Source organism: Drosophila ficusphila, unplaced genomic scaffold (genome assembly GCF_018152265.1).
Source record: "Drosophila ficusphila isolate 14025-0441.05 unplaced genomic scaffold, ASM1815226v1 contig_436, whole genome shotgun sequence".
Classification (NCBI taxonomy): domain Eukaryota; kingdom Metazoa; phylum Arthropoda; class Insecta; order Diptera; family Drosophilidae; genus Drosophila; species Drosophila ficusphila.
This window is the reverse complement of record NW_025064352.1, coordinates 340037-363498: the sequence shown is the minus strand read 5'-3', so window position 1 is coordinate 363498 and position 23462 is coordinate 340037. Positions and strand designations below refer to the sequence as shown.

At 39.3% G+C, this 23462-nt stretch overlaps 1 protein-coding gene across 1 annotated transcript in view; it reads right to left on the bottom strand.

Moving 5' to 3' along the window:
• Window positions 1-23462, bottom strand: part of LOC108098239 — a 51919-nt gene that overhangs the window by 25018 nt on the left and 3439 nt on the right. The window lies entirely within an intron of this gene.

Sequence of the window (23462 nt, the reverse complement as noted above, 5' to 3'; positions counted from 1 at the left end):
CCTAATATTGTAATAAAAAATAGGTTTTTAAGTAAATCGTTAAATACAAAAATAGGATTTTTATTTTATAACTGTTCTCGCTTAAAACCCCAACTTAGCTACTTGGTGAAATTATTGGTTGTCAACACTGAAAGAGGCTGAGACCGGCCAATGCTTAAAATGATTAACGCGCTTAACCCATTGATGCTCAGGCATGCGCTTGGCCCCCTTAAGCCCCCTTGGCCAGTCCTTTGACCCCCTGCCGCCCCCCTTTAACCCTTTTTGCTGCGTGTGTTCATTTTGTAATTTGCGTAGGTGATGCCATGGAATTTGATTTTCACACGTGTTGCTTGCCACAGCCGCACACCTGCCTCCCATCTTGCCCCGCCCACTTATCCTTGTTGCTCATGTTAATGTTAATAATAATGGAAATGCTGGGTGTGTGCAATTATCTTCCATTTCATTGATTCCACACACGCGCCACATAAAAATAGAAAGCGCCGCGAGGAGAAAACAGAACAATCCAGGCCGGTTGTAGGCCCTTAACCCATTAGAAAAGCAACTGCAGATGGATATGAAAAATGCTAGGTGAGTAAACTTTAAATTAATCTAATAGCGCTAGAAATACGTAGAAATACTGCCTTATAAAGTGATAAGTTTTTAAGACAAATGTTGAAAAGTTCAATGAAAACCTGAAACACTCAAAAGTATTTCTTTGCTTAAATCACCCATTGACCAGCAATTTACCTGCGCCGAGTAACCTTAACCTCGAACTCAATAATTTCTTATGGATTGATGTTGCTGGCGAGTTCAAAGCTCACGACACAGCCAAAGGAGTAAGAGAAGATGAAATAGTAATAACAATAATCATAAATACAGCAAGACGATGACAACCCTAAAATATCCCAGCGACTAGCTCATGACAGGAAAACTGCACAGGCAAGAGATGGAATCACATGGAATCACAGATAAATTGTGGAAGTCATGGAACCAAAGGGGGAAAACCTAGCAGAAAAAAAAGTAGGAAAAATGAAAACCTGGGGAACGTGATTCGGAGGTTGAAATGTTGCGCGTGCGCAGAAATTGAAATGAAAATTGCTGTGCAAGAGGAGTCATGAGAAGAACCCCTTTCCAGATAAGTCATGGGAAGATCTTGGCGTAGATCCCCCATTTAATTGCTCAATTGTGTTGACAACTGCTGCCACACAAAATGTAAATATTTATATAGATTAGAGAAAACCGAAAGATCAACACATCAGACCATAAAAATTTCTGCAAAATGCGAATATCGCATTAAAAAGCACGCAATTGTTTTTTTTTTACAATGTCTTGGCCTCGTTTTAATGGCCAGATAGGTATCAACTATATCGAAACGTCAGCTCTCTCGGCCATTTTGTCGAAACGAAATGTTTGCGTGTGCCGAGCAATTTATCAAAACATTTGATTTAGTTGTAAGAAAACATTTTCAACTCAATTTCGGTTGGGCTACGGGACCAGTCTTATAAAATGGGGAAAAATGGCATGTAACATGGTCGCTCCTGGAATTGGAAACGAGTTCTGCCTTAAGGGTCCTGCGGCCGCCGGCGTTTTAAAGACTCCTGCCTTTCAAGTAACTTTATGAAGTTTATGAAATTGGTAGGCCTCTTTAAGCTGCCTCTATAGACCAAACATTTGTTTTTTTAATGAAAAATGTACATATATCATATTAGTTCTAAATAAATTCTAATCATTAAAACAAGTATAAGTCTAAGAAAAGTTTCTAGTATGATTGCAGTTTATCAATTAGTTCTCACATTTCCCATAATACCACCCGCAATCAAAGGTAATTAAACAAGCCGACTGAAACATCGAAACGAGCCTGCTGTTGTAGCATTTTGTAATTAAAACGACTGATACAAAGCCAAATGCAAATTAACCAACAAAAACTTGTAGCATTTTGCTTTAATTTCTACAGCTGATAATTTTATGCAAGGCCCAAAGACTGGGTAAGAAGAGGGGCTAACCTCGCACTCAGCTTGAGGGGAAAGCGGTGGGTTAATTGTCTCGACACCAAGAACAACTGCACCAATAACAATGAAAGCGTGAAGAAGTGTTGGTTTTCAACATTTCTAATTTACGAATACAACAAAAATTAAAATTGCATATTTTAAGAAAAAAATATTATTAAAATACATTTTAAGGGGAAGTTAAGAGAATTTTTCTTTGCTTAAGTTCAAGAATTCAAAATGCCGTCGGAGTTACTAGATTTATAATAATTATTGAATATTGATTTACAAAGGGTATAACGTTTGTATAAAATTGAGTTTGTAAATTGTTCAAGCTGATCTTGAATCCAATTAAAGATTTGTCTCCCACGTAATTTTTGTGCTCCGCATAGAATGTTTCTAATCAAGTTTCGAGAAAATTCAAAAATTTCGAATATGTCTCCTTTTATTTTTCTTTTTTTGCCTCTCCTTCTTGATTATAATTTGTTTTATTTGTTTTGAACACGTTTCGGGGATTGCTTCAGCTCACAACAAATACAAGGACGCAATGTGAAGAGGGGAGCCAGGAAGTGAAAGAGGGAGAGGTGCGAAAAGGGGAGCAGTGACGCCGACGTCGCCCCCGCCGTGCTTGTGTGAGTGTGTGCATTTGTATTTGTTTGTCATTTCGCTCTCTCGTTCCGAGAGTGTGTGTGCGCCCTCTCTCAATTGTTCGCTCTCTCTCTCTCCTTCTCTAGCTGGCTCGCTCTTTTCCATTTCAATTCCCATTTCAATTCAGATTGCGATTTCATTTCCATCGTTGAGACTCCGCCCCCAAAAGCGTGTTCCATTTACCAATCGTTTCGCTATGTACTTGCTTTTGTCTTTGCTTTTGTCTTTACTTGAAGATTTTTTGTGTTTCCTTGTGTTTTTCATTGGTTTTGCCTGGCTTTTTCCTGTGCTTTCTGTGTTACTTATTTACACAGGCGACTTTTTGTGTGTTTGCTTGAGTCTTGCGTTTGTGCATTTGTTTATGCGTCTCGTTTTACAATTTAAAAGCATTTCCTTTGTGCAAATTTCAGAACTGCGCACTCTCGCTCTCCCTCCTCTCCCTAGCTCCCTCTCTCTTGTTTTCTCTCTCGCCTAACTATCCCCGTCCCTTTCCCTCGGCCATCCCTCAATCAGAAATTATTGTTATATTGAATAAATATTTTAGTTACAAGGTAAAAACAATATTTTGGCTTTAGTCTCTGCTTAATTTTCGGCCCTTGTGGGGTTAAGAGTTCGCTGGGTGCTTTGGCCTGCACTAATTTAAAATTTATGTTTTTGAAATTTCGTTGGGCAATTTCATTTTGTCGGTTGGAGCTTTACAACGGTGATGATAAAGGAGAAGACTTAGGGGTTATTTTCAGAAAAGTACTGCGGAACTTCTGCGGTAAATTCTTTCATAAACAATTCATTTCAAAAAGGTTCCAAGAATTTTAAAATTTTAGTTTTGATTCAGTTTTAGGGAAGGTTATGTTTTAAAATTTATGCTAAATTTTGCTTTGAATTATCATGAAATATATGTTTTTATTGTAAAGTAATTTTCTCCAATTATCCTTTGGGGCTTGAAAATTGAAAGATTAATTGCCAGTGAAATGCAATAACAGTATCGTTTCTCCTGCGAACCATTTCATTATGTACTCTCTTCCTTTAAATCTCTTTATTCAGGCAGTTTATGTATAGTCCGTGTACATGTGGAAAGCCCTGCTCCTGGCTCCGCTTTTCTTTATATCCGCCATTTTATTGCTTTTTCTCCGCCCCTTTTTTCCCACAAACGCCCCTACATCCCCGGAAAAAAGCTCGCAAAACTCTCGACATTTCATTTGCAATTTTCTTTTCTTGCTTGCATTTTATGACTTTTTCTTTAGCACTTCTTGGGTGGGACAAAAAGGAAGAATTTCCACTGGATTTTTCCAACCCCCTCTGCATTTACCCCCACCCTCTACGAAATTGGCAACATCTGCGTAATGCAATTTTCCCTTTTGGCTTGCAAGTGAACATTTCAGCCTTCTTCGTTTCTTTTGTAGTTGCCAGCTTTTCCTTTATCATTCCCGTTTTTCTCCTGTTAAATTTTTTCTTTTTGTCGTCTTTTTAATTCCTCTTGCCTTGGCATTGCATTTTCCCAGGCCAAGACACCCTGCAGGATTTATGTGGCGGCCAGGATCTTTGTGGTGGCCACGCCCCTAACGGTTGGAGTTTGAGAATCCTCAGAGAAATTTACCCCAAGTCTTTGTCCGATTTTGTTCGTTTTTCCCTAAAGTATGCAACGAAAATTGTACAAAGTTTCCACATTTAATGCTGGCGTTTTCCATGCAGGATATGTCTGCGGATGAGCGTAATTTAGATATGAACGAAAAGAGCCCGAAATCTCAAACATATTTTCCTATTTTTTATTACCATACTTCGATAATACTTGGTCGGGAGGGGGGGCAGGAAAAAAGGGAAGGCCTGAGGAAAAGTTCCCTCAGCCTATGGTTTATGGACTTCCCACTCATCCTCGGGCCATGAGTTCTCAGCTCCTGATGCTGCCACATCATTGTTGCCCGTGACAATAATTCAGGCAGTCCAGGACAAAAGCCACTAGCACCTGAAAATTTATAGCCGAATTGTGCTCCTTAACCCATTCCCATCCCACTGCTGCTACTTGACCCTTAACTATTTCAACACTTAAATAAAAAGCGTATATTTTTCATTTTGTATTTTAATCGTAACTTTGTTGATTAAAATAAAACACACATAAGAACAACACATTTTTACCAATTATAACCTATGCTTAACGGTTATAAGAATTGGTCGCGTTTGAAAAAAAGTAAAGAAAATTTTCTTTCAGTGTTTGGCTCGGCTAACTTGTAGGTTTTTAAATTCGACTTTATATTTTTCGGGTAGGACATTTTATCGCATTTGGTAAGGTCGTAAATACCTGAGTGGATGTGAAATCCTTGGTCGAAAAAGTTATGCAAAGTTCACAACTTTCTTTTCTCTATCAGCGACCTCAGCTTTTTTATAGTTTCCTGCATTTGGCAAAAGCCTTGGCCACTCCCCTTTTTACCCTCCACCAACTTTATTATCATATTTGTTTAATATATTAGAATTTTTTCCACATCTTTTTATTTTTTATACTTTTTTTTTTGCGGTTCAGTTTGCAACCCCTGATTTGCCTTCTTCAGTTATTTTTTTTTGTGTTCCGACTTGTGGCAACTTTGCTCAGCAGTTTTTGACATTTTCTATGATGGATTGCATTTTATGCTAATTGAGTTTAAACACAGTTACACTTTCTTTCACACACTAGCGTGGAACATTTTTTCTTTGGCTTTATTTTTTCGACTTTTGTCTTATTTGCTCTGTAAGTGGGAAAAGTATTTTTCCTTCCATGTATACGTTCATTCCTGCGATTGACAGACAGCTAGCGGCATGTCCTTGGATAGGTGGTTTGGGTCTTAAGTTTGAGTGATTAGTTGATAAAAGCTGGCAAAGTCGCCAAGTAAATTGAGGAAAAGGTGAAAGTGCAAAAAATTATACTACTTAAGGTAAATTTAACATAAAATTCAGAAAGTACTAACAACCAAATTAACTAAATTCATTATAAGTACACATTGCTCGCTTCACAATCCAAAACATTTAAATTTTTCAAACGTTGTCTCAACTTTTCAGCTGTAAAAATATGTATTACAACCCCTTCTTCAATATTTCCAACCCCTCAATCACTCATCACGTGCTAACCGCGTCCAATTCGAATCTCCATATGCATTCATTAAACAAATTAGCCAAATAGGACACAAAAGGCAGTCAAGCGCCTTTCCCAAAATATACAATGGCAATCGGAGAAACCTCAACGAAATTTAGAGAAATATAGTAGTCCCCCCTACATGGGCCAATGATGATGATGTATGATGATGGATTGTCAACATAATTACAATGGCAAACAATGGCGAGTTGCATAAAGTACATTTGCCATTGTCCGAATGGAGTATGCAAAAAGGACGCACAAAAAAGGACTCGCAACGTGCGGCACATGGTCGGTAAAATACTGTAAAAGAGGGCGTGTGTTAAGGGCTGAGCTGACTAATCTTCTGCTGCAATTGTTTGCCAGGCTCTGGACAGGGCGGAAAACCGATCCCGAAACCGCATCATAATTACACTATCACATTCCGAACACACACACACACACTCACACGGGGCAACTTCAAAGCTAACACAGCTCACATATCCTGCATCCTTTTTCGCGCAGCTCTGTAAATTAGAATGTTTTTGCTTTTTCACACAATTAAAGTCAACACAGTATGAGGAGAACGTGTGTGTGTTTGGTTGGGGTACAATTAAAATTCTCACTTACGCTGCTAAAAAGTTTCGGGATTTAGTTATCCTGCGAATAGAGTTGTGAGTGCTGTGAGTCTCATTAATTAACGTCGGCAAGGATAAAGACTGCAGGCGATTACTTACTATCTCCGACTTCCATGAGCCACTTCACAGAATTTCGCTAAATCATGTAGCTAATTGAAGCTTCATTTAGCGTGTAAGGTTTAAATGTTGAATTTATTTATTTATTTATCGCGCTTAAAAAGCACTTCCATATTTTTATTCCTGGCGCTCAACTTCTATTTTTGGTTATTTTTCCACTCTTCTTGAACCCCAAGCCTTTTAATGGCATCAATTAAAATTTTGTGTACGTGACAGGAATTTTTAGTGCGGCTAAGCAAAAATACGAGACACGAAAAGAATATGATAAAAAAAAAAACGAAAGAAACTTTACTTTTGATGTTTGAAGCTCAAGACGAGAGGCCCCAAGAATGGAATGAGAGGGATAAAATAATAAAGAGAGGGGCAGCCTAGCGCAAAGTGTGGAAATTATAAAATTTCGAAGCGTAAAATTAAAAAACCAAAAAAGGCAACGCAACCGAAAAGAAATCCTAAACGATATTGAAACACAAGTGTGGAGGAAGTAGGAAGAAGTGACCCCGAGACCCTCGAAGGGGTCTTCTTTCTGCCTTTTTGGGGGCGTGGTCCACAAGTTGCACCGACGACGAAAAGGGTTAAGGGTCTCGAGACTTCAAAAAGGCAATAGAGATGATCTCTGGTCGTCAGTCATTTGGGAGACTGGGTTCCAAAAACGATTGCCGGTTCGATTTGCTGTGTGTGTCTGCTAATTGAAGATGTGATGGATAAATTAATTGATATCATATACTGGTACGTATGGATGATCGATTAATTGTAAACCTGGCTGGGGAAAAGGAGAAAAGTATGAAAGTTAAATAAGCCAAGCTTAATTTGGCGTAACGTAATTAAAGCTTGTAGATTCTATAGATAGATCTTTATTTTGTAGTTGGGTTCATGATTTATTAAACAAAGGTTACAAAGTTTAACAAAGAACATTGGAAAATATATTATCGAAAGACTTTAAAACAGTCTCCTTAACAAAGTTCCAATACTATAGTACATTAAACCTTTCTATACCCACCCATATAAATGTGAAGTTTTTACCCCCTCCAATCGAATTGGCAACCCGCAACGCATTTATTTGTGCAATGGTGCGTGAAATAAATGTCAACCGCAACTTAAACCGCATATGCTGATAGCGCCTAGCCCTCTCCCCCCTCCCCCTCTCCCTTCCCTTTCGCAACCCCCCACCCATTACCAATACCAATACCAATATCACCACCTCCCGAGGGGAACGAACCACCCGAGACCAAGACACATGGCTATAACCTCCCCCCAGACGATATGCTTTGCTGGCTTTATCTTTTTATTGGCTGCCATTGCCAAAAAAAAATAGCACAGAATCAATGTCGCTTTATGATTATTTTTTTGTCATTTTTTATGCTTAGCTCGAAAGGTAAATTTCGCACTGACAGTTATAATGTGAGAAATATGCTGGGGATATATGATTATGTACGTGAAGAAGATTTCTATCGGTGTGTTATTGCACAGAAAGAAAATCTTGCTTATGAAAAAACATTTTTAATTTATTTACGCGTTCTACCAATGTCAAAATATAAAACTTTTGTAAGTCCAAGGATTTCCATTGGCATTTAAAAAAGATTGGGTATTAAAATAAAGACCAAATCCGCGATTAACTCTCACGAAAGTTCTTACAACAAAGTATTCAATCTGTAAAGCGTGCACAGTCCTCTTTTTTATTTGTACGAGTGGATTGGAGCCGGCTAATAAATTTCAAATGCAACAAAGTGTCGAACCGATAGACAGACATGGACATGGAGCGAAAAATGGGAAGGGGGCCCCCAACAGAAGTGCAACGAAGATTGATCTAGCGGAATGAATGGGCGACTAAGTGGGGCGGGAGAATGGAAGGTGGGGGGGGCGTGGCAGTGGGTGGCCGGCAAGTGGAAACAAGCGATTGCGCCCGGCTGACTGCGGACATTATTCATTGTTCTCCCTCGGTACGAAACTCCCCTTCTTTTGGTCAAAAACAAAAACTTGACCAGACGACCACGAAGCGCAAATAAATTTACCACCCCGCCGCCAAAAAAGGGGGCTTGGGCTGGAAAAATCGAGGGGGGCAGACACTCGGTTAAACGTTTGTACAAGCCCATGAAATGTCCTTGCCCGAAAATTCGAAAAAAGGGGGAGAACTCTGAAACGTCGGGCTACAGGAAAAAAAATCTCTGGACTTTACTTTGACAGGGGCAGTGGGGGAATTGACTGGTGGAAGGTTTACTTCATGGATTTGGGGGTCTGGAGTTCGGGGGGCTTTGTGCATTTAGTCAGTCAATAAAACTTGTTAACGCCGTAATTGCTGGCAATTTATTTATGTGGGCTCTATGTGGTTTTGGCCCTCCGAAAACCTCCAAATGAATTATGAATTGCTCTTGCGAATGTTAAGATATAGTTGTTCTCTAGAAGTTAGATAAAAAACATATTTAATAAATTTCCTTAAGAGTTTCTTTTTATCAGAATTGTCCCTATTTTCTCATTCTCTTTCCCCTAGTAACTTTCAATTTCGAATGTCTTTTGATCAAATCTTTTCTATTTCCTTGGAAAACAATTAAAAGTTCATTAGGAACGCACATGAAAATTAGTCTAAAGCACGCAACAGCTGAGGTTATCGGGAGTTCGCGAGGAGTTCTCGAGTGGGTGGGTAAATCGTGGGGCCTCCAGTGGGTGTTGTGCGGCCCACCAACTTGATTAATTTAAATTGGGTCTCTTGGCGGAGCAGAGAGGAGTCTTAATTTAAAACTCTTCGCATGTTAGGCGCGAATTAAGTTGTCGCAAGTGTTAAAGCCAGAGTTGTCGGTTGAAAGACGCATATTTATTGGCCGGCGCCGCCTTACACAAGTTCCACTTGTAATTGCCATTTTTAAAAAGCCAAGGGAAATGTTTCAATCGAACAAACCATAGTTCTTTATTTGAAAAACAAATTAATTGTAGGTATCTTAAAATAAATTTATTTCTTTAAATAATGCTCTTTAACTTTTTTTCATAGAGTTTTATTAATTTTAAATGCTTTCGCCTCCTGCCAAAAACCCCCTTTTCAAGTCTTTGTTGCCCGAAAGTTCAAATGGCTTCACAATGTTTTCACAGTCAAACGACTGATAATTTGCATAAACGTCGCGCACCCAGAAGCCCAGACCCACTTTTTACCCTCCCCCCGCAGGAATAACCCCATCGGGGAGGGGAGGGGGAAAATCTGAAAAGCTTTTCGAACGTATGGTTACCCTTGCTGTTTTCACACCCAGTTACATGTGACAGGAACAAACTTCCCTTTCTATTTTTTATTTTTTTGCTGGTCGTGGGGGGGAATTTCAACGCATTTTGTTTCATGTGTCAAATTTAAAATGACAGCAAATTTAATCGATTTATGCCTTTGTTTTCCTTCATTCGCAGATTTCATAAAGGAGTACTCTTCGGATTGCTACGAGTTGAAATACCTTTTGGGTTAATTAATTTATGCGCCTTTTGCAAAGTGGAATAATGGTTGGGAATACTAAAAAGTTGCTGCTGCAAAAGTTTTTCGATAAGAGGCAAAAGAATTTAATTGAATTGAAATGTCTGCTTGACATGATATTGTATGCACTCGGAAAACAATTACTAGCCCCCTTTTGACTGAAACTTTTTTAAATATTCTGCATTTCGCAATTAAAAATTATGGAAGTGCACACTTAAAACTATTTTCCTGTATACAGAAACGGTAGCCGCTTTTAAGTTTTCCAAACAAAATACAATTTATATGTATATCTGTTTAACAATCAACGGAACGTGTTGAGTTTTCCTTTTGCAGCGATTAAAAAATTAAAACTAAATTGCCAATTTGCATGTTGGCGCGTTGTTAGTGAATCGCCTGCCTTGCCATAACATCGCACATAAATATATATATTATACATATATTTTATATGAAATTAGGCGCAACAATGTCCGATAAAGACGAAGGCAGCCGGGGGAGGGTAATACATTTTAATAAACATTTAAATAAGCTGCGTAGTTTCTGCCGCTGGATGGGTGAGAAATTAATTAAGGCCAGAATATAAGGAGGCTCTCACAGTTTCCAGCTTGCTCCGTTCAGCTGAGGTGTTGAGAGTCTCCAATTAGTCTTTAGAAACTAACCACAATGAAGAGTGAGTAGCTCCTGAGGCCATGCTGTTCTACTAAATTGCAGCAGAACATCAAAATAACCATAGAGTAGTTATAAGCCCGTTGAGTAACTCCGGAAAAGGGAAACCCAAAATAAGACATGGGAATACTTAATGGGAATACTTAATGTTATATATATAAACAGGGGTATTTTATGAGTAAATTGCAATTTGAAATTCTCAATAAGAAAATGCACTCCACTCGTTTTACCGTCGCTATTTATTCCAGAGAAATAATTTCTTTCCCAGGCACAAAACGTCGCCTCAAAAATGCCATTGCCGAGGCATTTCCCCCAATCCCTTTTCTAAACCGAAAGCCAAGCCTTGAGATCTTATCCAAAAACCCTGAACGAAAATATCAAATCCAATCACTTTGTCTTTGCAAAAACAATTCCAAATGATTTATATGCCTTCGACTTGGATCTCCATGCAAAACCCCGTACTTCCCCCCAAAAATGTTACCATCCTGAAACCATTGCAAATGAAGTTGCAAATCAAGTTGCAAGGGCTCTTTTTCGGGGAAATGTGTGTTTTTTGCGATGAAGGCCCAGGCATGCAACCAATTTCTGCCTATGACAGCCGCACAAAAGTTCAACTGATGATACATTGTGCCGGCAACTGCAGTCTGCCCACAAAATGGATTGCAGTTGCAGCAACGAGTCTTCATTGTTTCAGTTTTGAGTTCGTTTTGCGGTCGAAAAGTGTTGCAAACTGTGACTGGACGGGGGAAGCTGGTTTATGAAATGAAAGCAAAGATAAGACCGAAATGGGGGAGTGGTGGGTGGGTGGAAAAACCTTTCGGGTGGCGGCAAATTGCATTTTGCAATGAGAAACACCAGACACCGATTCCACAAATACACACAAAGAGAAAAACGGACAAATGTGTTTAACAAAGTGTCAGACAATCTGCAACAGCTTTTGAAGCATCCAAATTTAAAGTTAAAATCAAGGCCTTACAAATTTTCATACCTATTACTTAAAAAATTGAAAGCAATTTTTATTATATGTAGCATATAATTAGAGCATTTTTATTATTTTTTTTTTTTTTGTAAATTTTGTTTGGTCTTAAATGGCAAATAATTGCAATACGACCAATATGAAATATGAGAATATATAACTGTCATTTCCATTTGTTAAATAACTTCTAGTTAAGTGCTATGCTCAATTTTTTTCGGTGCATATACACCCCAAGGATGGGGGGCAGGGCGAGAAGCTCAGGGCTTGGGGGAGTGGCAAGTTGACAATGTGCGAACAAATAATTCCATCAGCAGGAACAAAAGCGTCGAGTGTTTGTTTGGGTGGCGACGATGGCATCGGCTTCGCAATCGAGCGACGTTGTCCTGGGCGAAAAGGACCAATGCACACACATGGATATGAGAGTGTGCATGTGCAATATGTTACACTTGCCGACTGGATGCTGCCACATCCCCATTCCCTGGCAAATCCCCTCCTGTAATCTCACCCAAGTGCAGTCAGCAATCTTGCAACGCCCTCTTCAAACTCAGTTGCTCGATTATCATTGTTGAAATTTATGAATTGCATTGCAGCAGGAATTGGGGCGGCGTGCAAAGGGGGTTGCACTGTAGCTGGGAGGGGTGCTGTTTGTCCGCTGCACACAGACAACTCAATTTGGGTTCTCTAGATTATGCAGCTAACCCCTTTTTGAAGTAATAGTAGACAAAGTGTATTAAGAATAGATGAAGAACAAAAAACTTGTTGTTTTTCTACAAAGACAAATATTAAATATCTTAGTTTAAATTGTTCACTGAATTCATGAGCTAGCGCTCTGTATTTTACAAATGTTTTTATAAAGCATTTAATGTCCTTAGGAAGAGTATTTGCACGTCTTCTTCCTCAGGACTCAAATATTTTCCCAATTTCCTTTTGTCTGCTTCATATCGCATCGCCTTGGACTCTTCCGGTCGGATAATTAGTCGAATGTATTATCGGAACTTCATTATAAACGCATTCATTCATATGAATGCTCGTGGAGGCGATTCTCCCAAAAATAAATCACACTCCCTAAGCACGCAATGTCGACGCCCACGCGGCGTATGTGTAATGTTATGTATCTCTGTGTGTCTAGATAATTTGCGGAGGGTAACAGACTACTTTCAGCAGGTCTGGGTCTCATTTAATTGCCCGCTGTAATTTATACACGCATTAATTGCACATTTTCTAACCGCCATAAATCTGCAGCTCAGTTGAAACATTTTCCTTTTTATTAATTTGCCAAAGGAGGTTGGGCCGTCGACAAAAGGTTAAAGTTAATGCGTGGGAAGATTTCCTTCGCTTACTAAAATTCAAAAAGAATTCTATTAAGGGTTCTTGGAAGTAAAAATAGAATATTCATCATTGTAAGCGATTGCAAATACAACAAAAGAAAAGAAAGGTGCTAATGTGTTGATTTGAGATAACTTTAATATAACTTGGATTTTAGTAAAGATGTGGTTATAAAAATAATTGGGTACCTTGAATAAACAGTTTTTTTTAATATGAAAGAGCTTTAACCCAAAACTGGGCCCGCTCTAAAATGCAATTTTGTAGTAATTTTATAAGATATTCCATTCTTTCCGATAAATCATCAAGAAATGGGTAATAACTTATAATTTTCCGGGGCTAACCTCTTGAAATACGTAGAGCATTCCATTCCAATTTCGCGGTTGTCCCTATTCGAGTTCACGATGATGATGATGCCGCCCATTGGTCAGCCCGTTGCAATTTCGCCGACCAATTCCGTGGCCCCGGGATCGTCCCCTTTTTTCCTGGACACCACACCGAAAACTGGCTGAAATCCCCCACCACCACCCCACCCCATCCCCTCTCCTTCAGCCCTCTTCGGCCATTTGTCGAAAGCAATATTTTCTGCATGCAAACCAAAAAATTTGCATATAAATGCGAAAACGCATTCAAACTAACAACGACCGAAAGGAGGAGCGAAATGCAGGACGCGGATATGGCTGTGGACCGAGAACTGGGACTGCAAATGGAGCTGTAGCTTCAGTTTCGGGAGGTTTCGCAGGCTTCCATGGTCCGGTCCGTGGAGCCATGCGGAGGCTTCATTTGCAGTGAAATAAATAAAGACGGGGCGAAAAAAAAGGAAATTTCCAGTGCGAAACGCGCCATCGAAAATGTACGAAAAAGTAATTAACTTGTGGGGCTGGGCCGGCTAAAAGGGGGTTTTTTGGGAGGTGCCGGGTTACCGACGAATGCAAATTTGGCCAAATGCACATTGCACTTTCAGCTAATGGCGGCCATTGTCGACGTCATCGTGGCTGGCCAATAGAGAACAGTGGAAGATGTTACGGTTGAAATCATAAAAATAAGTACAATCTTAATGATCATTAATATTTAAATCTAATAATAAAATATGACTAACTGTAAAATTTTTTAATGACTTTAGTAACTGTTCACTGAATATTATAGGTTTAATTTAATAAACTATATAATATAGTTTAATAAAACAATTATTCCACTTTTTGAAGATTTTATATACTTGAAAAAAATTTTAATAAATATATAACTATTAATAACTTGGGAAAAAATAAAGAAAAATACTATTTAATAGATTTTTCGTATAATTTTCGACCCACTGTTTCGGAACGGCCATTGCATACACCCAGACTTACACTCGGCACACTCGCACACCCAGCTCAATTGCATGCAAACTCAGCCACGCCTCCCACTCGGCCCACTTGGACGGCCTTTCCTCCCCCTTTCCATAGGAAACTCGCCACCCCTCGCCAATTCCCCTCAACAACCCGCCCCTCCACCACAGACACCGCATGGCCGACAAAATAATATCATTTGACGATCAAAGTAATTATTTTGCTTTGGTCTACAGCATAATTGCGGGTTCTACTCCGACTGCGGGGTTGGCTAGGGGTTAAGGCCGGAGGAGGGTGGCGTGGCACAGGGTTAGGGAAAGGGGCGGGGAGGGGCTGGGTGGCGCAGGAGGAGGAGCGGTCTTGGTGGGCTTTGGACATCGCATGGCCGTCGCTTTGGTTGGCTGATTGCCGCCCAAATGCACAGTGGCCCCTAGATGTTGATCTCTGTATTCTAAAGTGATTAAATTACTGAAAATAAAGGAATGTAAAGTTGCTTCAAAGAAACACTTCTACCAATAAATAAATATTCTTGAACAAACAAAGTTTCTTTTCCTTTAAATAATCAAAAGAATTTAAGATTTAACTGTATTATTATGAAAGAAAATTACATTTTCTTTGCCATTCGACACCAATGTGTTCTGGGAAATAGTCGTACTTCAACCGGTTGGCACTTCCTACCAACGGCCCCTCGCCCAGTGATGTTTGCCTTTTTTGCACATGGTTGACATTTTCCCCAACGCCATTTTGGCCATGTTGGCACAGGGCTGGCAATGTTTTATGGGCAGGAAAAAGGGAAAATTTCGGGGAGGCAGGGCGAGTGAGTGGGCCTGCACTTTTCCAAATAAAATGTCGCGCACTCGCTCTTTTGCGGGCCAAGCCGATGCAGAAAATATGCAAATGCATGCAACAATTTCCCCCGGCCAGACGCCATTTTGTGGCATCAACTTTTGTGCGCCGACCGAACACGAGAAACCCAAATAAATTTATGTCATTGCTCGAAACAGAAAAGGAGGAAAAACACCAACAAACCAGCAGCGAAATTGCGAAAATTTTCAAATTGCATGCCAAGCGGAACTCACGAAAATTGAGCTGAATATTTCCTTATTATTTTCGCTATACATAAACCATATATTTAATGTGTACAGGGAAGTGTATTTATTATAATGTTGAAAATTGTTAAAGGCCTATATCCTGACCCTTTTATTTCAATGAACAAATTGTTTTTTCTTATAAATTTATTTTTAAGAAAACTCTTGTTATTCGGACTTTTTAGTAATACATTTATTTATTTTTTCTCTATGTGATCGCATCGTCTGTTTCCTAATTACAGTTAAAAGCCCTCCCCTCTTCGGGGCCATTAAAAAGTTAGTCGAAAAGTTTTTCTTTTTGGCCAATTGTTAGCAAAGTGCTGAGTTTTCGGTTCTTTTCAAAGCGATGGGAAAACGTTGAGCTATAGAAAATACATAGTACATATCTGCACATCTCTTACTATAAGCCACAAAAACTAAATCGAAACTTCCAACTGCCGGCCGAGCAGAAAAAAAAGTAATCAAAATGCAAAATGCGGAGTTACGGATGCAGGAGCAGGAAATATGGCCCCGGGCCACACCGCCAAACTGCATTCCAAATCAACAACAGAAGCTAACACAACATGCATCAAGCCCATCAACATCCCCATCAGCAAAGGCAACAACAACCGACTCCGGACCAGGCCAACAGGCAACAGCCAACATCCAACAAAGTAGCAGCCGAAAATGGACGAAGGTGGCAGCGAACTAACCTGATCTATGCCCAAGTCTTGGCCAGCGATACCACACAGGAAAAAATGGTAACAAGAAACCCAAAATCTAAATACAGAACTATACCATGCCAACATTAAACTCCAAGATACCTATGCAAGATAAAATAAATGGTATATTAAATAATAATCTAAATGCAAACTAATCAATTAACTCTGAACTCGCTGAGGTATAAGCCATTTTAAAATGCTAGCAAACCGGATGATATTTTTGTCTGTGTGCTGCAGACAGATAGGCAGGCCAACTATTATGGAGAGAAGAGCCGACACTTATTACTCACCCAACCACTCTGGCAGTTCGTAATGAACTTGGGGCATTTGATTGACTCGAAGACGCGAAGACTGGCAGACTCGTAGAGCCGCAAAAGCAACTCTCGCGATTCGCGACTTCGCCATATTTGCTATGAAAAATCGCAGTCTGACGTTGGAGCGGAGGCAATGAATGAATGATGAATGCCAGTTATAGACGGACCCCAGCCTTCGTATCGGATCGGGGGAAACATGGAAGCCGGCAGTCGCAGTTGCAAGCCGAAGAGCAACATCTAAATGTGAATTTTATGCATTTTATACAAGACGAAAATGGAGGCGCGACACCGTGGTGCAACTGGGCCACTTTTAATGGTATAAAAACAAGAATACAAACGGGAGAAACTGGTCGATAAAAGTGTTAAATATTTTAATTTTTGTCATTACCATTTTGGTATACATAAATCAATAGTTTTTCATTTACCTCATACAGTTTAATTGCTTCATTCTAATTTTTTAATTATTTTTAAGCAACATTGTAAGGCAAAGCTGCTATTAAATATAAAATTATTAGGCTTGGTCCATTTTGTGATTATATTAGTTTTTAAAAGCATTTTCCGTTAATATGAATTGACAGTGAAGTATGTTTTCAACAAGTTGAAGCCCAGAAAATTTCCACTGTGCCAAGACCGAGGTGAGGACGTGGCCCGGCTTGCGCAACATGTAATCCTTGATACGGCATGGCGGCATATATACCCAATATATACGCCACATCAATATCTATATATAAATGTGAATACATATAATATAAAAAGTGCTTTAGGCGCGGCACAGCTTTTTCAGCAGCAGAAGCAGCGGCAGATGGCAGCTGAAAGATGCAAAGATACAAAGATACACGAGTTCACCGGAGGATGATGACGCAGTCCTCGAGCAGGGACGTCGGTTGGGCAGGGGGTTCATCATGGGGTCCGTGGGAAGAGGGGTTTCTGGGCCGCAAGACCGGGGAACAAACCGAGGTGCAGACATTGCGCATAATTTCGCGTACGTTTTGTGAATTTGTAATTTTGAAATTATTATTGCCAAGGCGGCGGAAACGAAGGACGTGGTGAGACAAGGAGCTCCATGCGAGCCATGTTCTCGTCATCTTGGCCTTCTTCTCCTCTTCGTATTGCGGTTCTGGTTGGAACAAATTGTGTCTGATTGGAAGTTTCTGCCAAGTTTTGCCATGGCTTTCAGCTCTTTTCGATTTGATTCGCTGCAGAAAAAAGACATTAGCGAGGTAGGGAAAACAGGAATCTCGAAGGCGTTTCCAGGTTTATGGAATTGAAAATTTCTGCGCATATATTTTTCTGTGAGTTGAGAGCCCATCGACCCACACATTCATTTTTTTGGGGCCCTTTCACCGCTTTTTCTTTGGGAAAACTCAATCTCCGCAAAACAAAATGAGCGATCCATTTGGCAAGCTTTTGACCAATTTTTAAACGACACGCTTGCGGTTATTTACACATGAGTGCACTTAAAAAATAGAAATTGAGTTTTTTTTTTCGAATTTGTTAACTTTTTATATAAAAATGCATTAAAAGTTTTTTAACAAATTTTTCAAAGTTAATTAAAAACTTTTTTATCAAATAAGACTGTTTTACAGTTCTACAAAAAAAAAAAATGAAGAACATACAGAAAGTATCCGAAAGCATTAAAAATATATTTCCTTCGATGTACTTATTCTGCGAACATCATAAATATATGAAAAAATTACCCATCCCCAGCGCAACTCAACTGAACTGAACTCTCAACTGTTTACTCATGTAAATAATTAAGCAAAATAATGGCGCAACAACAACAACAACAACAACAACGACGAAGGACCTCCGTTATGCGGCAGTGATTTTTCACACACACACACGGGTGTCCAGCTGCGTTAGAGTTCGTTTGTGTGTGCGTGTGTGTGCGTCAACAAAAAGACAAAGTGACGTTCAGGTTCATTGTTGTGGGTCCTTTTTTTGATCCTTAGCACGCGCTGCCCTCAACTCTTTTGCCCCAGCACCCATATATACATATATATATCCACCGATTCATCCTTGCGTGTGTGGCGTGTGAAAAAAATGGTCAGCTTTATTTTTCATATTGTTAAGCAGACACTCACACACAAATGCGACCTCACGCAGCCTCATACATTTTTTAACAAATTTATTGGGCGTAAAAAATGGTATTTAATTGTGTGTTTGGAATTGTTTTCCGCCCTGGAGGTTACAAAAGGATCGGATCTGCGAAGGAAGGGTATTGGATTAAGGGGAAAAGCGGGAAACAAAGCGTTGAAAAAGATTTCGGAAGACTGGCTGACAAGCAGAAATATATTTTTAAAGGAAATTGGACGTGTTAACATTTTAAGCACAACTTATTTAGAAATAGGTAAAGCTTATGGCTGACTAATTGGTGCTGAAAGCTGTGCTAGAAAATCACCTCCTTTTCTTTGCGAAGGAATTTTCTCCAGTATTTTCCTGTGTAAAATCCACCACCACCAAAAAGAACTAAGCAGAAACCACCCAAAAACCAAAGGCAAAACCACTTTTGTCTTCCTCCACTCGGCGACCGCAGAAAAGTGCGGCCAAGTCGTTTTGACTCCTATTTACCTTGGCGCAAATAACATTTGCCAGGCTAAAAAGTAAAATTGTAAATGAATTATTGGATCCATTAGCAAAATCCATTTACACAATTTTAATGCAAAAGCTGCTCCACCACCCTCTTCAGTGAGAAAAACTTTACACACTTGGTTGAACTTTTTGGCAGTCGCAAGGCTGAAAGAGATTTAGGCTTTGGGCAAAAAGGGTTGAGGTGGAAATAAGAACTTAGCAATTAAAAAATAAGCACAGCTAAAGAAAACATTTTTAGAATTACGCATAATGCGTAAGGGGTTGCGATGCCACAAGAGTTTTTCTTCAGGTTTACCCATCACTTCCATTTCCACATCCAAATCAAACGATTTGCATAGGAAAATAGACGATTGTGGATGGTCTGTGAATTTAGCCTACAGGTTGGATAGCCTAGACTTAAGGGATGGGTCTTGTCACAATATTATTTTAACTTTTGCTTTAAGTGAAAGTTCAAGCAGTAGAACTTCCTTTATATCCGATTCAAATATATAAAGCTGGCACGGCTTTATAAAATTCATAAAATTTGTAGACAGTTTGGTTTTATATCATTAGCTGTTGGCTAACGTTATTAATGCATTGTTTGTGATTAAGAGAAACAAAAAAAGTAAAATGTAGTTTATGTAACATAACAAAAGCCGCAAATTTATTTACTTGTTTTTTGCTTGCCCATTTGCTTTTCAATTTATTTACAAACCACTTAATTTGTTTTTATTTAATCAGATTCTGTTTTAATTACATTCTATATGGCGCGTTAAGTCTGAAATTAAAAATGCATACGCTTCACTTTTCGATTTTTTCCAATTCCCCATCAGTATTTATTGCAGAGTCCGCATGGCTTTTGCTTTTTTAATGCAATTACGGACAATGCAAACAATTGGTTTTTATGGACTTATAAACCATTTTTATGGCCAACTGTCTGTCTCTGCTTTCTCCCTCTCTGATTTATGTTCTGCTTTTATTTTTATTTATATTAACTCTTTTCGCAGCTCAGCTCGAGTGTCGTTGGTAGTGGGCATTAAGTGGCATTAATTATTATTTATGACATTGATTTTGTCATTCAATTTTGATGATATTTTTCAATGAATTAATGTCGCAACGACTTTCTTTTGCTTTTAAGCGTATGTTATGAATGATATAAATTGATTAATGGCTTCTAGATTTTTATTTAAATCCAGAAAAAAACCGTACTTATCCAAAGAGGTATTCATAAAATAAAAATAATTAAAATTGGATATAATTAAAAAGCTGAGTTGACATATGGGATATCATTCCCATAAAAAGTTGCAGCTTTTCCGACTTAAAACCAAAAATGCACAACTATAATATCGCATTTTGATTGACCACAAAGCGTCGATATTGATTTACGGCAACAGTTATCAGAAAGTGTGGGGCGAAATTGGCCAGAAATGAGGCTTAATATTGAGCCAGGGCCAACTGTCGCCAGTCGCCACTAAGGTTTCCCTTCGACTACTGCTGACACTTGAGCAGCAGAGCCCTGGTAAATCACATGAGCCGGGCCAAGTGGCCAACCGAAAGGCAGGCCAATAAGCAGTCAGTTAGCTGCAACTGGAAACTCGAGCCCGCAAAAAGGGAAAAATCAAGGGAACGGAGAAGAAGTTGGCCAAATCGACGCCAGAACAAATTGAGCAGAAAACCAGAAGGCGCCATCGAGGAGGGGAACTCGGGGAACCGACGTGCGATGGTAACAATCCTTTTGGGCCATGGTATTTTGACACTTGCCACTCAACGACAACAGTTATTTGGGCTTATAATGAATATGAGCAACACACCGAAGGTCAGTCTGCTGCCAAAGAGAAGTCCTTCAAGGTCCTGCTCCTCGTTTTTTTTTGTTCTGTATTGGTGACATGTGGCGCCAAGTAGTCATCCGCAAAAACCAAAGCAATTTCCGGACCCGGCAACAAGCAGGAAACCCTAGCTGCAAGATAGATAAATTCCCAACTTACTTTGATGCCGGACTCTAATGAAGACAGCAACAAAATGTCTTCACCTAATGAATGACAGTTTCATGGAAACGTCAGGGGGGATTTCTGGACTGGCTGGCTCCTTGGAATGGAACTCCGACTCCTCTAATGACATGGATATCCCAAGAAGAGCTCTTTGACTCATTAAAAATTAGATTTGGAGACATGGCGATGTTATTCTTCTATAAGTAACAGAGTTTTGATACTAAGGTATAAAGCTTGTTTTTCAAAAATCTTTATCGATTAAAAATTCTACCTTAAAAATAAAGGAAAGAGTACATCAAAATTGTTGTGTTTGTTTATTTCTACCTTTTTGTTTCTAGAGAACGTTCTATATTTCAGAAGAGTATATTTCCTTCGGTTTTAATCTCATTCTTAGCTTAATTTTGTCTAGCATTTTTTTCGCTTTATCCATTTCTTTTTGCGCTAAAATCAACAAAAATTTTTAATTTCATTTTTCAAACGTCGCTTTGATACCTGCACGCCGCATTAACACCCTCAGATCCCCCAGACGAAAAACACCTCCCCACAAAAAAAAATTAAAGTCCAAGCCTCGACCCGGAATTCCCGACAGATGGACTGACTGACTGAATGACTGACTACTGCCGAGCCCTTGGATGATAATTTGATATGCCTCGGTCTGTTTATGCGGTGGGTTCATAAGGGCGAAAATGGTATGGGGGCGCTTTAATTTTATTTGCACAAAAATGCGCGTCAATATTACCGAAAAAATACATTTGGACAAGGCGACGTTGCCGCGTGTTGTTATTTTTTCTCTCTTTTTTTTTTCTCTGCGGCCAAAGCAAATAAAATTCATTATGAATTTCTAATTATATTGCCCGCCAAAGGCAACCCTCAAAAAAAGCCAAAAGTTGCCTCAAAAAAGTTTACATTTTTTCCAAGCCCCCTTTTAGAAAATGTCAAGCCGAACATTTGACAATGATGAATTTGCTGCTGGGCAGCAACCCCCAAAAAAGGCAGCAAAGAATACTTTAGATAAACTGATTAGGCACATCAATTGGGCAGCGCACTCGTATATATTCTGCTGGCAGAGGAAAACCTTTGCCTAATGGCAATTGTTTTGTGAAAATTGAATTTTCCTCTGGTACTTCCGGGCTTTGCATTGTCTGCCCGGTTACAAAAACTTTGGAAAAGCGGCGGCTGTCTAATTAGAAATATGAAATAAGGCAAATGTTTTGCGGTTTTTTGCACCTGCTACCAGAGATAATGAGGCTCAAGGTGAGCCTGGGGGTGCCAAAGGTATTTGTTTAAATTATTATTGGACTTAATTATAGCAAAGTTGGGATCCAAAGGACGCACAATAATGGAAACCAATTTCAAGTTACAGAAGTGAGGTGAATGAAAATGTAAGACAAGTTAAAGTGTTTGAAAAAGATACTTTTAAGAGTAGGTACTTTAGATTATTTACAACGGAATTTTTGGAATAATAATAAGGGTGTTGTACATATTCAAAATACTTTATTATTTTAAAACCCAAATCTCACCAAAATTTTCTTAGCTATTAAAGTTTTATTGGGTACTAAACTAAAAGTCAAATACCAAAGCTCATAAATGTAATACAATCCAGCCAAATGGCCCATTAATTCACACATTAAGCTATTTGGCATTGATTTCTATTTGCCAAGCCATGATTGACTGATTGATGAAATCGAAACTAGCCGATATGAACACCTAAAACGACCCAAAAAGACCAAAGCAAATAGTGGCTAGATGGAAATGGGGATTTGTGGCTATTAGACAGTGGACATGGGCTAAGGTCAGAAGTGGTTGGTCTGGTTTTATCTGGGCCACAGCGATATAGAAGAGATATAGAAGGGGAGGGTGTGAGCAAACAATGAGATGATGATGATGAGCCGGGCCTCCGATATAAATCAAACAACAATGCGAGACACAGATACAGATATGGCTGCGGATAAAACACAGACTCGTATTCGAGGACATTCGAGGATAATGCCGCCTCTCAACACGAACACGCCTTTCAGCCCCAGCCCCCGATTTTCCGGGTTTTCATTGTCAACTCTAAGCAGCGTGTGAGGATTATTTCGCATTCTTCTGCAAGTACCCGCCACGTCCTTTTGTCTAATTGGTTGTGTCACATATGAGGGAATATATGTACTACACACATATATCCTGCCCATCGGATCACATCCATCCCCATCGCATTGTTGTGACTGTTGCCATTAGTTGTCCCATTTCGACTTCTGCCCAAGGTACATCTTTCGCTGCTTTGTTTGGGGTATTTAATGCTTCAATTGGTTCCTGATTTAAGTGCCTCCCCGCGGACCCAAAACAGCTGCTTAAGATTCGGCAGCCCAGCAGGTTGTCCTCCACTCGAGAGTCGGGTCTTACAGATGTGTTCGGGGTCGGCTAATTGAAAGTCTTTCACCTTCATCAAGAGCCTAATGACGACGGTGATGATGATGCGCAAAAAGAAGCGAGTTACAAGTTCCAGGCATCGGAGGTACTAAATTCCTAATGGTAAACTCATTTAAAGCAAGTTTATTGAAAACAAATTTGGCAATTTTTTTATTATTAAATCAAAGAAATTATATTTTAATTCCAAAAGCTTGTTTTCACTGGAAAACCTTA